We start from the raw sequence: 15410 nt of genomic DNA on the forward strand, positions 1-15410 counted from the left end.
GGAAAAAATTAATCGAAACGATTCATTGCTTTGGAAAGCACAATTGGTCTGAACACATTGATTCCCAGAGCTAAGTTCCCAAGTCCCTCTCTGAAGGAGACTGAGATTGTGTCAGACCCTGACAGGTTTCTTTACATTTCTTTACAGATTAAAGCTGGAAACCTTCAGGCCTTAACATGACTCGGTTTCATTGCTATGCTATCATTAAAATGAAAGGCTGGCATGAAGGAGTCGGTGAAGGAGTCATCAAAGAACAAAAGGCCAGGAAAAAATTCTGAGAAGAGTATTGGAAGAGAAGGCAGAAGGCAGAAGGAAAGTCTTGGGCAGGGTCTCTGCTCCCAGCCGAAGCCACTGCTGTGAGAGATGCCCCTTCCGTAGCCCTGGACTATTGCCCTCTTGGTTCTCCTGGTTCTCCTGGTTCCTGGTTCTCCTGCTTCTCTCCCCTTGGTTCTCCTGCCCAGCACCACTTGTGGTCACTCCTGTCCCTCTCCTGTCTCCTCATGAGAAGACCAAGTGTCCCTTCACCAAGAGACCAAAGGTGCAGGGACCTCCTGGGTCCCCTCTCCTGGGAGCCAAGCATTCCTTCTCCAGGGAGCCAAGCTTCCCTTCACCAGCTGGCCGTGTGTCCCAGTGGCCTGAGGTGGAAAACCATCCATCTCCAGCCTCCTTCCTTTATTCCCCTGCAATGCTGAGAGGGGGCAGGACCTCATCCAGCCCAGCTGAAGGCTGAGGGAGCTGAGACCCTGCTGCCAGTCTTTTACTGCTGTGGGCTGACAGACAAGCTGGCAGCTGGTACCCGTGAGCTGAACAGAGGGCTCTGCCACCACTCTCTAAAACAGCTGCTGTCTCTCAAAGTTGCCCCCCAGGTAGCTTTCTCCCTTCTTAAACACCAGTTAAGATGACTTCAAAATCATGTAAAATGCCTTTACTACCCAGGAAACTGGCATCTGCTCCCAGCTATTTGAATTCTGCCGGGACCTGTTGGAACAGCCTGAGTCACAACCAAATCAAAACTGTCCCCCTCTGTCAGCTGTCTGCATTAGAGGGGAATTAACATTTCAAAGCCTCACTGCAGTGCCTAATATAATATTTACACGACAGTGGGGAATTTGGCTTCCTTTCTTCCATGGTCGTGTGGAGTGAATGAAAAGGACACATGGAAGCATCATGTTTGTGCTGTATGAGGGACAATTACTCCAGAGGCACCAGGACACTTCCAACCACCTTCCCCTGGGTCATTGGGTTAATGCCTGGCCCTTGAAGTCAGTGGGAAAAGTCATACTGAGCTGAGCAAAGAAGTAGAGGGACAGAGGGGCCAGAAAAGAGGGAGCAGCACCATGTTATTCAAAGCACCACATTATTCAAAGGCAACCTTTTCAGATAGGAACAATGATAAGCACTGAAAATTTTGTTTTTTATAGAAAAAAAATGCCTGTAAATTACAAGATTGTGTCATAAAAAATAAAGGAAGGAAGACAGAGGTGGGAAAGAAAAGCTTCTGAGAGGTGTGAAGAGGAAGTGGGAAAGGGCTTTATTTTAAGAGTTTGGGGTTAAACTGGGAACCAAACTCGATCTGGGTTTGAATTTTGCTACAAAAAAAAGAAAAAAACCCCCTAAAATTATCAGAAAATGCATCTTTTGGGAATATCTGCATTTGGTTCTAACCAAATCAGGAACAATTACATGAGGTCTGAGCTGTTTAGTGTCCTTAAAAACTAGCATGATACATATGTCAGTGCTGCATTCCTCAGCATACTGAGGGCTTGGCATCAGGGATACATACGTGGAGCTCCGAGGCTACAAACCAGACAAACCATTTTATTTTTGGGGTTTACACTCTAGGCATGTAGTGTGAGAAAACTGGTGGAATAGGGTCAAATCTAGAGCATGACTAAAACAACTTCTTGGTATTCCTGGAACTAAGCTACCTTTTCTGTCTTTGCAATTGTGTGGGAATGATAAACATGCAATGTTCAAGTGCCCTTCATACCTAGCACGAGGACATACAACAAAGATGGATAATCTGAAAATTACTTGCATTAAATCATTACACAATCCACTATACAAGAATGGATTTTCTAGTCTCTGCATTTTCCCTTCTCTTTCTCACTTGAGAATGTCTTTTCTTGGCTAGTGCTTATCCAGCCTGTATTAATGCTACACATTTCACGAGCTGGCAATGAGCAGTGACTGTCATCTCTGACAAAGTGGACACGTCCTCAGGACCCAGATAAGGACTAGCCTACAATAATTGTATTAGTCACAGCCAGCTCTCCTTTCAAAAAGTACTTTGACCAAACCATTAGCAACATCTCCTTCAAAAATTTGATTGTAAGTAAAAAACCCTCACCCCATGCATGTACATTTTCCACAGTTAGTAGAAAAGCTGTACAAAAACCAGTTCATGCATTTGAATGCTACCTGCAGACTACATCACTCAGGCAAAGTTCCTTCTGACCACAATATTCACTCTCTCTTACTTCTATAAAATATTCATGGCACATTTTTGCATTTTTGAATAATCCTTATAATCTAAGAAACAATTACAAGACTCTTCAAACATCGCAACCACTGTTGTTAACAGTTTAGTGATTTCACTCACATTTTATCCATTCAGTGGAACTTCATGCAGAAGCTAATAGCCTCCCACACACAGTCCTGACTGACAAGAACAAAGATCCATGAATATGACTCTGCTAATTTAACAACTTCAGCGCCACGCTTCTCTGACTCCATAAATAAGTGATAGATACTAGATACTGAAAGAATTAAAAAACAACAACAAAACTCCCCAGCCTAACAAGGCACTTTGCTAAAGACCCACATTTTTTGTTTAAAACATTCCACAAGCCATGGCTGTGAAAATCATCCCATGCAAATTTCCTGCCAGCTCACATCTCAGCAGTGCTAGAACAGTATAGATCAGCTTCCATGACTGTGAACATGTTCCTGCCCCTGCACGTCCCTTGGGGCTCAGCACACTGATACCCTCTGATGTTAGGCCATTACACTTTGTTTCCCTGGGCATTGGAGCCTAATAAACCCATTCCTGAGGAGTGCAGTGATTGTAAAATGAAATATGTCTTTGTTCTCATGACTAAAATTCAATTTTCTCCCTGTAACAAAGAGAGGAGAAAATCAAAAGATGATTACAATGATATTATTTTAAAAAGGAAATGTACAATGCAACTACTTTGCATTATTCCAATTTTCAGCACATAAGCTGGTAGAAAGTCATATAAATATCACAGCATACAGTATTATCATTACCCAGTAACAACGTTTATATTACTGCTTTCAGATCGGATGCAACAATTTCCTGCTGGCAACTTTCCCTCAGGCATTTCTGTAATGAAAGACTGCAAGAAAGTCACTTATAGGCCCTTTTTTCACTTCAGTCGGTTTTAACTATTTTTCTGCCTTGACCACATAACCTTCTGAGGTGACCAGTCAGGTGAACCCATTCCAGCACAGATGCATTGTGGTGCACAAATCCTTAACACTAAATATTCACACAATAACTATGCAACTGCCAATCCACATGACTGAAACATTTTAAAAATCTATTTAACGTGCACACAGAATGCCAAGAATCGCACAGATGTCACCCAATGTAATGTGTTTTATCATTCACTGAAGATCTTTAACATCAATTACTTGTTATTTCTGTTTTGCTATTTCTTTAAGAGTAAAAAGATATAGGAATTGCTCATTTTGATTTCAGGACTTATTTCTCAGGGTTGTGGCAGAAATGTGCCACATAGTGATGAACATAATACTATTTCTCTCTTGGAAATTATGTGCCACCACTTAAGAAGTGCTTTATCCACTAGGTGAAAAGATGCAAAGAACATCTATTTTCAAGCGTATTTCACAGAATCACAGAATATTCTGAGTCAGAAGAGACCCACAATGATCACTGAATCCTACTCTTAAGTAACTGACCCATATGGGGATCAACCCACAACCTTGGCACTCTGTGCACCCAATTCTTACCAACTAAACGTATCTCATCTGTGACACAAGGCACCATTAATAAGTACCCAACATGCTGAAATTGATTATTTTATGAATCTAGAAGAAAACAAGCAAAAAACCAAAAATTCTATTGAGAGAAAAATTGTGGCCGGACCAGTGCATAAGTGACAAACGTCTAAGTAGCACACAGCAATAATAGTCAGTGTAATTAAGTTATCTGTTTATTAAGCCCTTTTTGCCCTTACTACATTACCTGTAGGTGAAGTGTTGTGGCTCCTGCCTAGGCACTATTACAAGAGAAACCAATAAACACTTTGATTCAGATTATTGCCCAAGTTGACCTAGTCAGCATGCATCTGATGAGCTACTTGCGGAAGCAGACACATCACCAAATACACTTTTTATCTACTTTCTCTCCCTTTTTGGCTTTCCATACTTAGCCTTTAAAAGATTTATAGAGTAGCTCAAAGGGCCAGAGAGCTTCTAATAGCACAAGAAGTTACTGCACTGCTGGAGAGGTCTGGTTCCGCTAGTTCTACCATCTATTTTTTATATATTCTTGTAGAAACACTTAGAAAGACAAGAAAAAACCAAGAGCATGATGTAGCAGAAAACAAAGACAATGTGTTTAGTCCCACAGCTCTGAGCAGGTTTTGCATAGATAAAGAACAGCTTCCTATTCATGCAAAGTTCCCTGTGTGAGGATCCTAGGATGTTTCACACATACACAAAGCTGCAGCACAAAGCTGTGCAATCCAGCACAGTACTGTGCCAAACCAGTACTGCTGTGCCACATGTGGACAGATGGCCTTGGACTGCTACACATGGACCTTGGAAAGCAACAGAGGAGAGAGAACCAGCCACGAGGGAAGTAAACCTACAAAACATGTTTTTATTAAATGTATGTGCTGAGTATCTTCGCTCAATACCTTCCTGCTATGTAGCTGATCAGTGCATTTTTTTTCTTGATGGGCTCTCAAATCTGTATCAATACAGAAAGTAATAATAAATTCTGAACCTTGAACAGTGTTCCTGACATATAGAGATCAAGACATCTATTTATAGTAAATTGTGTTCCATTAGGAAGGAAATGTAAAAGAACTTGAAGTACAGTTTGTGAGTATGTATTACAATATATGAAATAAATATCCTCCTATGAATTTCCTTGGAGTTTTCCAGTGGAGCCTTCCAAAGAAGAAACAAGGCATAACCAAGGGTACCTATTCTAGTTCAGCAAGGCTGTCAGTAAATGTAACAGCCATCTAGCTCTTCTTTCTTTGTTGGGTGTGGGAAAGCTCTGCCCAAACTAGCGCATGGGGATGTAGGGAGAAAGAAAGCTCTGTATACTGGTGGGATTTTGGTCTTGATAGAGGATACCTTTAAACAAAGTCTCAGAAGCACAAGCAAAGCCCTTTTCAATTCAATTTGCTAAAAAAGACTACTTCTTACTCAATTTACACAAGATACCATTTGAGTTTTGAAAATGGTGAAAAATCTAGCTGTTTGGATTTAGGACAACGACTCATTTATATGTGCCCATTTATGCTCAGAAATACGAGAGCTTAATGATTCTGGAAAGCAAGGAGCCACATCAGCAGTGAGAGAAGTTCAGCTTTGCCATATGGTGGCATTTCTGGCTGAGCTACCAGGCTGCTCTGCTATTTCACTTAAGAACAAGCATGCACTCAGTGGGGAGACAGAAGATAATCCATTATCAATCTCCACAGCCCTTCCTCTAGCAGTACTAAATTGAACTTAAACTGTATAATATTTTAATAGACTGCACAGGTGAATTCACCAATTCAATTTAATGAACCACTAACTGCTTTTGGGTCAACCTTAGCAATAGATTTTCTCCCAGAAATGAAGTACCACGTGCCCCCTTGTCCCCTGTACTCAGAAAGATACCTTGTTATGTCACCCAAAGAGCAGCTCAATCAGCATCTCAAGCATCTCTCTGTTATGGCGCCAGGCTCCACAGAATAGAAAGCAGTTTAAACTCTGCTGAAAGGAAGCTATTGATTTCAAGAATTCACAGTCCACAGAGATTGCTAAAGTAGTTTCACTTACTTGAAGCCCACATGAGCCGTTCAGTGCAACATCAAACTGTAGCACATGCCAAAACTTGAGAACTGGCATGGTGTAAAAGACCCAAGAGAATAAATTGATTATTTTGGATCCCAGACATCAGGAGAACCTATCTGTGATGGCATATACCTGCTAGACCAAAGGCACAGTGCTAAAAAGTTCATGTCAGGAGCAGTTACTACACATCCAAAAGAGGGATAACACCAGGGAATGGGAAAATTACATTCGGACACACTACCTGGGTCTCCTGGTGAATATTCTCCAATGTGAAGAGGGATCATCTATAGGAATGTGCCCTCTGTTGACAGACTGACAAAACTATCCTTTGTCTCCTTAAAAAAGAAAAAAGCCCAAAAGTTTCTTTTCTCAATTATGTAAAAAGACACCTCCTAGGACCTGGGGGACTTCACCTCAAACTTAAGGATAGCCAATTGGACAGGAGCCAAAAAGTCCCACCTAAGCAATTCACTAGAAAAAGAAGAGAACAAAGAAACTAATCACTTTTGTAAGGTGTTTTACCGGGAGCAAGAACCTCTTGCACCTGGCTCGGTTTTTCTCTGTAACGAGTTTTGTTATTTTGCCTTTTATTAAAACTTTTCTGTTTCCAGCTCTACCACAGAAGCCATCCTGCTGATTTTATGGCTTCTAAGGTAACTGAGCTATCTTGGGTGTGATATAGATCTCCAAGAGTTTACGAGACCTGGCACAAGGAGATCATATATCAATCATCCATTTGCTATCTGGCTGTTTATATCTCCTCTGTCCTAAGAGCAGCAATTTCTATATAAAAAAACCCCAAAAAACGGGCTAATACCATTTAACTGTGTAGACATTGTGTGATTTTAGAGATGCTAAATACTCCCAGTACAAAGCAGAGAAGCTAAACTCTCAGAACTACGTTTAATGAGCTGTACCTGATGGAAAACCTCAAGATTTATGGGGACAGAACTGAGCTACTGTAAAGGCTCTTCATGGCCCTCAAATGTCCCTGGCTTTTAATTTCAGTCTCTGAAGTAAATTTCAGTAAGTGGTACAAACTAAGCATAAAACACTCTATTTTGTCCATTACTCAAAACTGAGCTGTTCATGCTGCTTTCTGGACACTCGTACCAGTGGGACAAGATGCTCATTTATGGAGAACATGCTCAAGGGATGCTGGAGGCACAAAAGGGTGAGCAGCCCCTGAAAATGGGCATCTGATCTTCACAAGACCCAAGTGCAAATGGCTACCAAGTGCTCCTTATGCAAAAATTAAAATCTTGGGCAGCAGATGGACTTTTTTACTCCATAGGTCTGCAAGGGACAGGTGATATCCAGGTGCCTTCCCACCTGTCCCCTTCCCATCAAGTCAATACAGTAAAGCTGCAGGTGGCCTCCAGCCCACAGTATGTTGGGAAAGCCATCCTGTCACTCCTTCTGGCACATGTCATCTGTCCCCTTCACCCTGCAAACATGCTCAGACCCCGAAGTCAGAGGCCTCCAGATATGTCTACAACTGATTGCTTTCCAGAGCCTTAAGGTTTCCCTCACAGTGTAACCTTATCCTGAGACACGATCTTTCTGTGGCTATTTTAACTTTTGCTTTGTAAATTTATGTCACTTGTAACCCTTCTGATTTCCTTTCATAAGATCTTATAGCTTGCATAGAATAATTTTGTTTAGATTATATCTAGACCAGCAACCTCACTGACCATGCACTGACACAGTTATTTATGGTCTGTGAGGCACTGTGCCAGAAACAGAGGGATTTAACATTAACCCAGCAGTGCCAACCAACAGCGCTGCACAGCATGTGCATGGTGCTTTCATGGTGCTGTCTGACAGTCAAGAAATGGTCTTTCCACCTACAGTACAAGCAAGAAAATTACTTATGAAGGCTGTAACAGCTCAGTGCACGTTTTAGTTGCACCAGCAGCTTTATTAGAATTGCCCAAACAAAGGCCATTCCTTTATGAAACAATTCTGACACTTTCTGCACAAGCTAAAAATCATTGAACTGCATGAAAAATAAACAGGATTAGAGAATCTGAGCTGGCCTGGAAGCTGTGCTGCAGCCCTGGAACACTTCCAAACCCCAGTCCCTGGCAGAGGAGTTACGGCTTTCAGGTCATGCTGTAATAGAGACAGTAAATCACTGACATGAAATACACTCCTATCAGAGTCCCATTATTGCAGGAATAATAAAGACTAGTGCTGGACTGCAGCTCCTCTGTCAAAAAAAGGCACTGTGAAGAATGCTATGAAAAGGAGATGTTATTTGACAGCAGCCTGTTTTCACATTGCCACAAATGCAAGGGGTTTGAGAACAAACTGGATTTTTTTCCCTGATCTTTTGTGCTGATGATATAATTATTGAATGTTTCAAGATTTCATACTGGATGTATGATTTACTGAAATCTTTTTAAATGTCTCCTGACATCTTTTAAAATGTCATGTGTTAGCCAGCAACAGTTATTATTGAGAAATTCACTCTGCTTTTTAACAAAAAAGGAATTAACTGATGCTGCAGGGTTCTTAGCAATTGCATTATAAATGCCACAAAAGCAAGGCCAAGAGTAAAACTAAACATCCTATTTCCAAGGAAACAAGTAATTTTTCCACATTTTTCTACTGACTTGCTCTATGACCTTGATTGAGCCACTTCAGATAGTCATGCCAAACTCTTGTGTCTCCCTCTTAGTAGAACACAGAAATTCCCCAACATGTAGTTGAGATCTTTCTCAAGGTGTTCTAAGGCCTAAGTAAAAAAAGGTATGGGCATTGCTTTTAAATATGAAAATGAAATGAAATAGTTTTCTTTCAAACACACCTCAAACTTCTCATGACTTTGGAAAGGTGACTAACGGAGACAAGCGATTGTATGGCACATTTACATAGATAGAAAAGAAAGTTCTCCCAAGGGTAATAAAACAATGCAAAATCAGAGCAAAAGAGAAGAAACACTAAGTTTCTAGAGATCCTTTGTTGCCAATGAATTTTACCCAGTGTGCAGATACCAGATGAAAGTCCTGAATTTGGCAGAAGCTTCCAAATGCTCCCACTCAAGAGTGGCTGCTGTGAAGCGTTCAGCTGGGGCCAGAATCTCAATGCCAGCAAACAATCAACTCCATGCCAATGGGACCAAAATTCCCGCTGGTTTTGTGGAAGGAGTTACTTCTCTGTACATTACCCATTATAACCAATGGTGAGAGCTAACACAGTGATTTCATAAATTTCTGTAGCATTCTATTCTCCTCCAGAGCACTAATCATTCTGCTTGGGCACCAGAGGCAAGAAGCTCAGGCTCTTGTGTAAAGGAGGAGTTCCAAATGCAGGCAGATTTAAGAAGAAAGGCCATTCACCCCCATGATGACCTGAGCTGACAGAACAGAACACTAATATTGTTCACTCGGGCTGCACCACATACCTTGGCTAAAAACCCTCCTGAGAGCTGGTGGAAATCTTTTGATTGAGAAGCAAAGTGCTCAGCACACATGGGTGTAAGCCACCAAGCAGCAGAAATCAGCAGTTCTCGAGGCAAAACCGCGTGAGAAGTACGACAGTTGGCTTCTAGAACAATTTTCTTTTTCTACCCCATCCTCTATCCTTGGGACATGAAGCAAGAGTAAACAAATCATGTGTTGAGGGCAGCGGAAGAGTCATCACCAGGTGTTTCATCCACAACAAAAAATTAAAATGTTTCATCAGTTTTTTTTTTTTTCTGTAGACAGGCTCTAGGCCGAGTGAGGGGAAGTGGATGATGGGGGAAGAGAAGAAATTATACAGACAAATTTTTAAAAAAAAAATACAAACAAAAAATTTAAATGACTGACAAAATAACTAAAGAACTTTGTCATCATAGATGGTGCTATGAAAAAAAGGGTTGTTATTACAGGCAGAATATCCTCAGAATTAGCTGCTACCCTGTATTATAGCAGGATTTATTAGCCCATTTTAATTTATACTCATGATAAATAACCTTGACAGCATCCTTCATAACTCTTAGGGAAGGCCATAAAACACATACATTTTGCATTACTATGCAAAAGAAATATGCATAGTTTTATTCATATCATTTGTCTAAATGTGCTTGTATGTCTTAGGGAAGCTGGCTGCAACACAACACAGAAAATTCTTTTCAGGCCAGAAAGTAAATAAATAATCAAATAAGTCTTTTGCAGCCTGTAGTCAAATGTAATGTGTCTTGGCCAAAGTCCAGTGCATTTAGTTACACAGTGCTTTTGTTACAGCTCTATTAAAATTAGGTAATTTCAGTCTTCCATTACTTTGCATTTTAATGGATATTCTCCTATGACTACCTGCAAATGACCTCATAATATACTTTTCACTCTAAATGACTAGCCTCAAGTATTTTAGTAAAACTGCAGTGTCATCAGAGTGGGCAGGCTGAAATTTCTTCTCTTGCCTCTCTCCCCCCTTGCTTATCTTAGTCTCGCTTGGAGATGGTAAAAATGCTAAAATAAGATTTGTAGATCCATGGTATGCAACTAAACTTAGAAAATAATTTTTCAGTAGGATATTATTTTTATTTGTATATCATTTATGCCTGATATTAGCCTTAGATATTCATAAAAGTTGTTGAGGGTTTTTGTCCTTTTCTAAAATTATTAGAAAGGTAAAGTATGTGTAATTTGTTAAGAAATTACTTTTAAGGATCTCAGTATCACAAAGACAAAACTTCTTTAACAGTTTCACATATTTTTTTCTTATTTAATTTTGAAGAAATCCCTTGCTATTGCACCCATGATGTTGGATTTCAATAATCATTTCAATAATAATATAAATATATAAGTAATATATAAATAGAAGTTTTTTCTGGAAGTGACATTTTTAGAAGATATACACACCCCACATTCTGAATAAGTAAAGATGCTTTGAAGTAGTGGCAATTTTAGTTCTGTTACCAAAAACCTGAAGTAGCAAGCAAATGAAAAGCAGAACGACAGCAAGAATAAGAATGCTCTAACTTAGTAGGTATTTTTTCTTACAAAATTTTCCTCTGTTTGCTTTACTCCTTTATTAGCTATTTAATTTTTCTTAGATCAAAACATCCACGTTTTTGTACAGAGAACACCAACCTAGCTGTAGTACTGAAATCCGTTTTAACAATTCAAAAAATACTGTAGGAAAAAATAATATAGGACAGTGAAAGGGAAAAGGAATTAATTTTATTTCTCAGAAGCAATTTCTTCTATGGTTGGGGTTTTTTCCAGTATTGTATGCCTCACATTTGAAGCTGAACAATTTATATTTGAGCAATCTCTATTATGTGCTTCTTTTCTTTGTTACAAGTATAAAATGCACTTTTGTATTTCCTCTGCCAGAACACGCTTACGTGTAATAAATTCACTTCTGCAAAGTATTACTATTTGGTTCACAAATTATCATAAAAATTTAACAGCCACATTAAATAGATCAATGACTTATCTAGTTCATTGTTCTCCCTCAGAAATGAAAAGTGACTGATATTAGCTGATTCACAAGTAGTAGAGCAGCATGGGGCATGTAAAACAATCCTCTCCCAGAGCACCTTTTCAGCTTCCCATAAACATGGGCTTTAAACCTTTCTCAGATGAAGGCTGCATCTTGCCTTTTGCATTTAGCTACCAGAACTGCCTCCCATGAGCGTGCCCAATCTTTTCAGAAACCATTAACACTGCTGACCTTCTCAGCTTCCCACACCAGTGAGTGCCAGTGCCGAACTACTCACTCTGGGACAAGTAACCTCCTGCAGCCTGGCAAGGGTAACTGAGGGTCTCGATTTCTTGTGGTTGAGAAAACCACTTCACACCTCCACCGCTACAGGACTGTCCTGTATCAAAATCTGGGTGGACCAATTATACCAAAAGAGATCTCTCAATCTTTGGTTTAAAAGAAACCTTAATGAACTTTGGTTAAGAGTGTCAAAGCTCAGCATAAGACCCTCTCTGCCTTTAGGCAGTGGAAATAATGATTTCATAAAGAATGAAATGTAAAAGCATGACACGATGATCTGGAAACCAAAAATGCTTCCTTATTCAACAAATACATTGGAGATGACAGAAATAGGCGCAGTTTGATGCCAGCCAACAAATTTCACTCCATGAGAAACAGTAAGGAATATGTATAGTTAAACTGGACCTTTATTGCTTTTGAAATCACATCCAGAATATTACATGCCAGGCATGCTCAGTGTACGCAGCTTTTTCAATTTCTGTGATCTGCTTATCCAGAGTCTTATTCAGCAGGTAATGATAACAGACATTTTGGCAAAAAGACAGGGCTGGATGTGTGGAGTGATGATGGACAAACCTGAGGAGACAACATCCATAGACTAACTCAGTGATTATCTTTGCATCTCATCAGATGGTGTAAACTGAATACTTCTAGGTGGGCTAAACCAAACTGTACACTACCAATATGCTTTATCATTATTATTACAATGCATCCAAGCACAGAATGATGTACTGGAGTAGTATCTGAGGACACAATGCCATTTGCAGTATAATGGCTTTGTTAACAGCTATAGCATGTGCTCCCACCCAAATACTGAAGCAAAGCTCTGGGTGTTTCACATCCCAAATATAACTGATTTGTTTAGAGGGATAGGTAAAGCTTTGATCAAGCTGCAATAAAAATAAACACAAAAATATTGGAATTCTAGGATCTTGTTATGCTTGCTCTAGCAGACAAATGCATTAAAATAAGACATTAAGTTCAAGATGCTATACTGCTAAAATACTGTCATTTGCCTCATTTTCTTCAGTGTTGCACATAATTAAACACTTCGTGTGGCATCGGCTGGATCAGACAGCAGACATGTCTAACACAGGACTGCTTATTAACTTGCTTCTTTTACACGCACATCGTATAAAAAATAAGAAAAAACTTACAGGTGGATCGCAGCACCAGCGCCAGAAGACGATCTAAATCAGGTCGCCCTTCTTCGTCCCTTCGAGCTGCCCCTCTCTCCTCCCCCAGCCCCCGATTCGGCGGCACCCCGAAGGACAAGGTCGGGAATCCCCAGACCCCAGACGGGCACCCCGGGCACGCCTCCCAGCTTTGTTCCGGCCCCAGAGGTGCGCTCACCTGCTCCGCAGCCGCATCCCGGCTCCCGGCACACGCTGCCGCGGGACCCGTCCCTCCCGCCGCCCCTGCGGCTGCCGGGGGCTGTGCCGAGCCCCCCGCCCCGCAGGACGAGCCTGCCGCCCGCTCCGCCCCGGTTACCTGCGCTGCGGGCCGGCCCTGCCCGCCGGGCGCCCCGCGGTCCGGCCGGAGCTGCGGCGGCCCCGGCCCCGCACGGCGCGGCTGCGGCTGCGGGGAGAGCGAGCAGAACGCGGAGCGGAGCCCGGCGCTGCCTCCCGGCCCCAGGGCTGCGGGCGGGAAGACACGGACTGGATCCAGAGGGGGAGTGGGCGGGGGCGCCGGGGGGTCCCGGGCCTCCGAGCGCCCGTGTCGCTACAAGATGCTGCTCACCATCAAGAGCCGGTGATGTTAAATAAGGAAAATGTAGCTGAAGGTCATTATTTTGATAAGTTTTGAACGATAGACGGTAAAAAATATTTTTGCTTTTAATTTACGCACATAGAAGAGTGAGATGACTGCTCTCGTTCTCTTTTCAGATGGCAGAAGGGAGACTAAGCATCCTGCATACGGGGCACTAGAAGAAGGAGTTAAAATCCATCTATTGACACAGAGATTTTGAGACCACCTATTATTCATCTATCCCATTATCCATCTGATACAGAGATTTTTGATGACACCTATTATCCAGCTATTAGCACAGACATTATGAAACCCCCTCTTCCTTCTCTCCACTTGGGCTCACAAGTGCCCCTTGCTCTCTCCTCCTCTCCCAGATGCACCACCACCTTCCTATCTCCATCCCTGCTCCATCGCTCATGCTACCAAATGGAGAGAGGGGAGGGAGGGAGAAAAGCAGAAGAAGCCGATGCAATTTTGGGATTGGTATAAACTCTGAAGAGTCAACAATAATTCAGGCTACAGCTCACTTGGAATGGCTGGGCTTGGCCGCTGCTGTCTGCTGCTCTTGTCTGTGAGCCTCAGTGCGGAGGCAGATGCTGCATAGCTTGAGGGGAAGGAAGCTGCCAGCACTGACTCAGGCCAAAAGTATCACTGCAGCCAACAAAATGCACTGGCCAGAGGGCAAATGGGGCCTGCTCAACCTTTTCCCCAGTGAAGTGAGTGAGTAAAGCAAAATTTAAAAAAAAATTTAGCACTTAACCAGAAATAGGCACTTAACCAAAAATGGGAATAATTGATCTTGGAGGAACCAGGATGAAGGAAATGTAGGATCAGAGTCTTGGATTACAAGTTGAGCAAATTGTCACTCCAGAAGTAAAACAAAAGATAATAGGACCTTCAGCAGGACCTCATCTAAGGCTTTTATTCAACTAGCATGGTATCACAGTTAATCACGTCAATTCAACTCACAACTTCAATGTCAGTATCTTGTCCCTGTCCTGGAGATTTCTGTATTGTCCAGAACATCAAAACTTTCATAAAGCCATGGCTGAATCATGCAGTACTTACTGCTAGAGAAACAGGCAAAGTCTCTGAAATAGTTTAGACAGAATATTTTTTAGATATATTCCAGAAGAAAACAGTTGTTTCTCCTTTCTGTATTTCCAGACGTACAGTATTGCTTACTTATTCTTGGTGGGTTTTTTTGGTTCTATCTTTTCATGTGGGTTAAAAGTGGAACACTCATTTAAAGCACAGTTTCAAGTGTGAATTATAATTCCTAAGTGTTTTGTAAAAGGAATCTCTTCAGTATGATCTGTTCCCCTCCCCTCTTACTTGTGCTGTGTCAGTAAGGATGTGCTATAAGCAGTGATTGGCATAGCATTTAATTAACACCAGCAGGTACTTTCCTCACTGAATGACCATAACATGTCCATATATTTAAAATTTGATGCTCAGCTCTTGGGTAGAAACTCTGAGAGAAAATAGCAGTAGCTTGACAGAGGGGCTTTTTCCTATTTGGATTTATTAAATTATAATGTAGAAAAATGGAGGGCTTTATTGAACAGAACTGGCATTGACTGTACATGCAATCTATGTATTTCTTTGGAGAGTGCAATCTGAGAGCTGTAAACCAGCTGTCAGTGCCATTTTACCCAGGTCCATTATTATGGCTGTTCTGAACCAAGCCAGGTTTGATGTAATAAAACTGGCTCCTGTTCTGCACAGGCACACAATGTCTTGTTCTGTTTTAGCATTTCTCACAGAAAATTCTGAGAGCTCCCTCAGTCCCCCACAAGTAATACAGGAACCTGCTAATTTTTGTAAAGGAAAAAAACCCCAGTAAATGAGGAATCTCTTACTGGTGAATGGTCATTTGT

General features: G+C 41.4%; 1 protein-coding gene across 1 annotated transcript in view; it reads right to left on the minus strand.

Moving 5' to 3' along the window:
* CNTNAP2 (contactin associated protein 2) overlaps positions 1 to 15410 on the minus strand; it is a gene marked incomplete at both ends in the record, with an annotated part of 998227 nt that overhangs the window by 15708 nt on the left and 967109 nt on the right. The gene's annotated exons all lie outside the window — the stretch shown is intronic.

Source organism: Fringilla coelebs, assembly GCF_963513975.1.
Source record: "Fringilla coelebs genome assembly, chromosome: 1".
Lineage (NCBI taxonomy): Eukaryota > Metazoa > Chordata > Aves > Passeriformes > Fringillidae > Fringilla > Fringilla coelebs.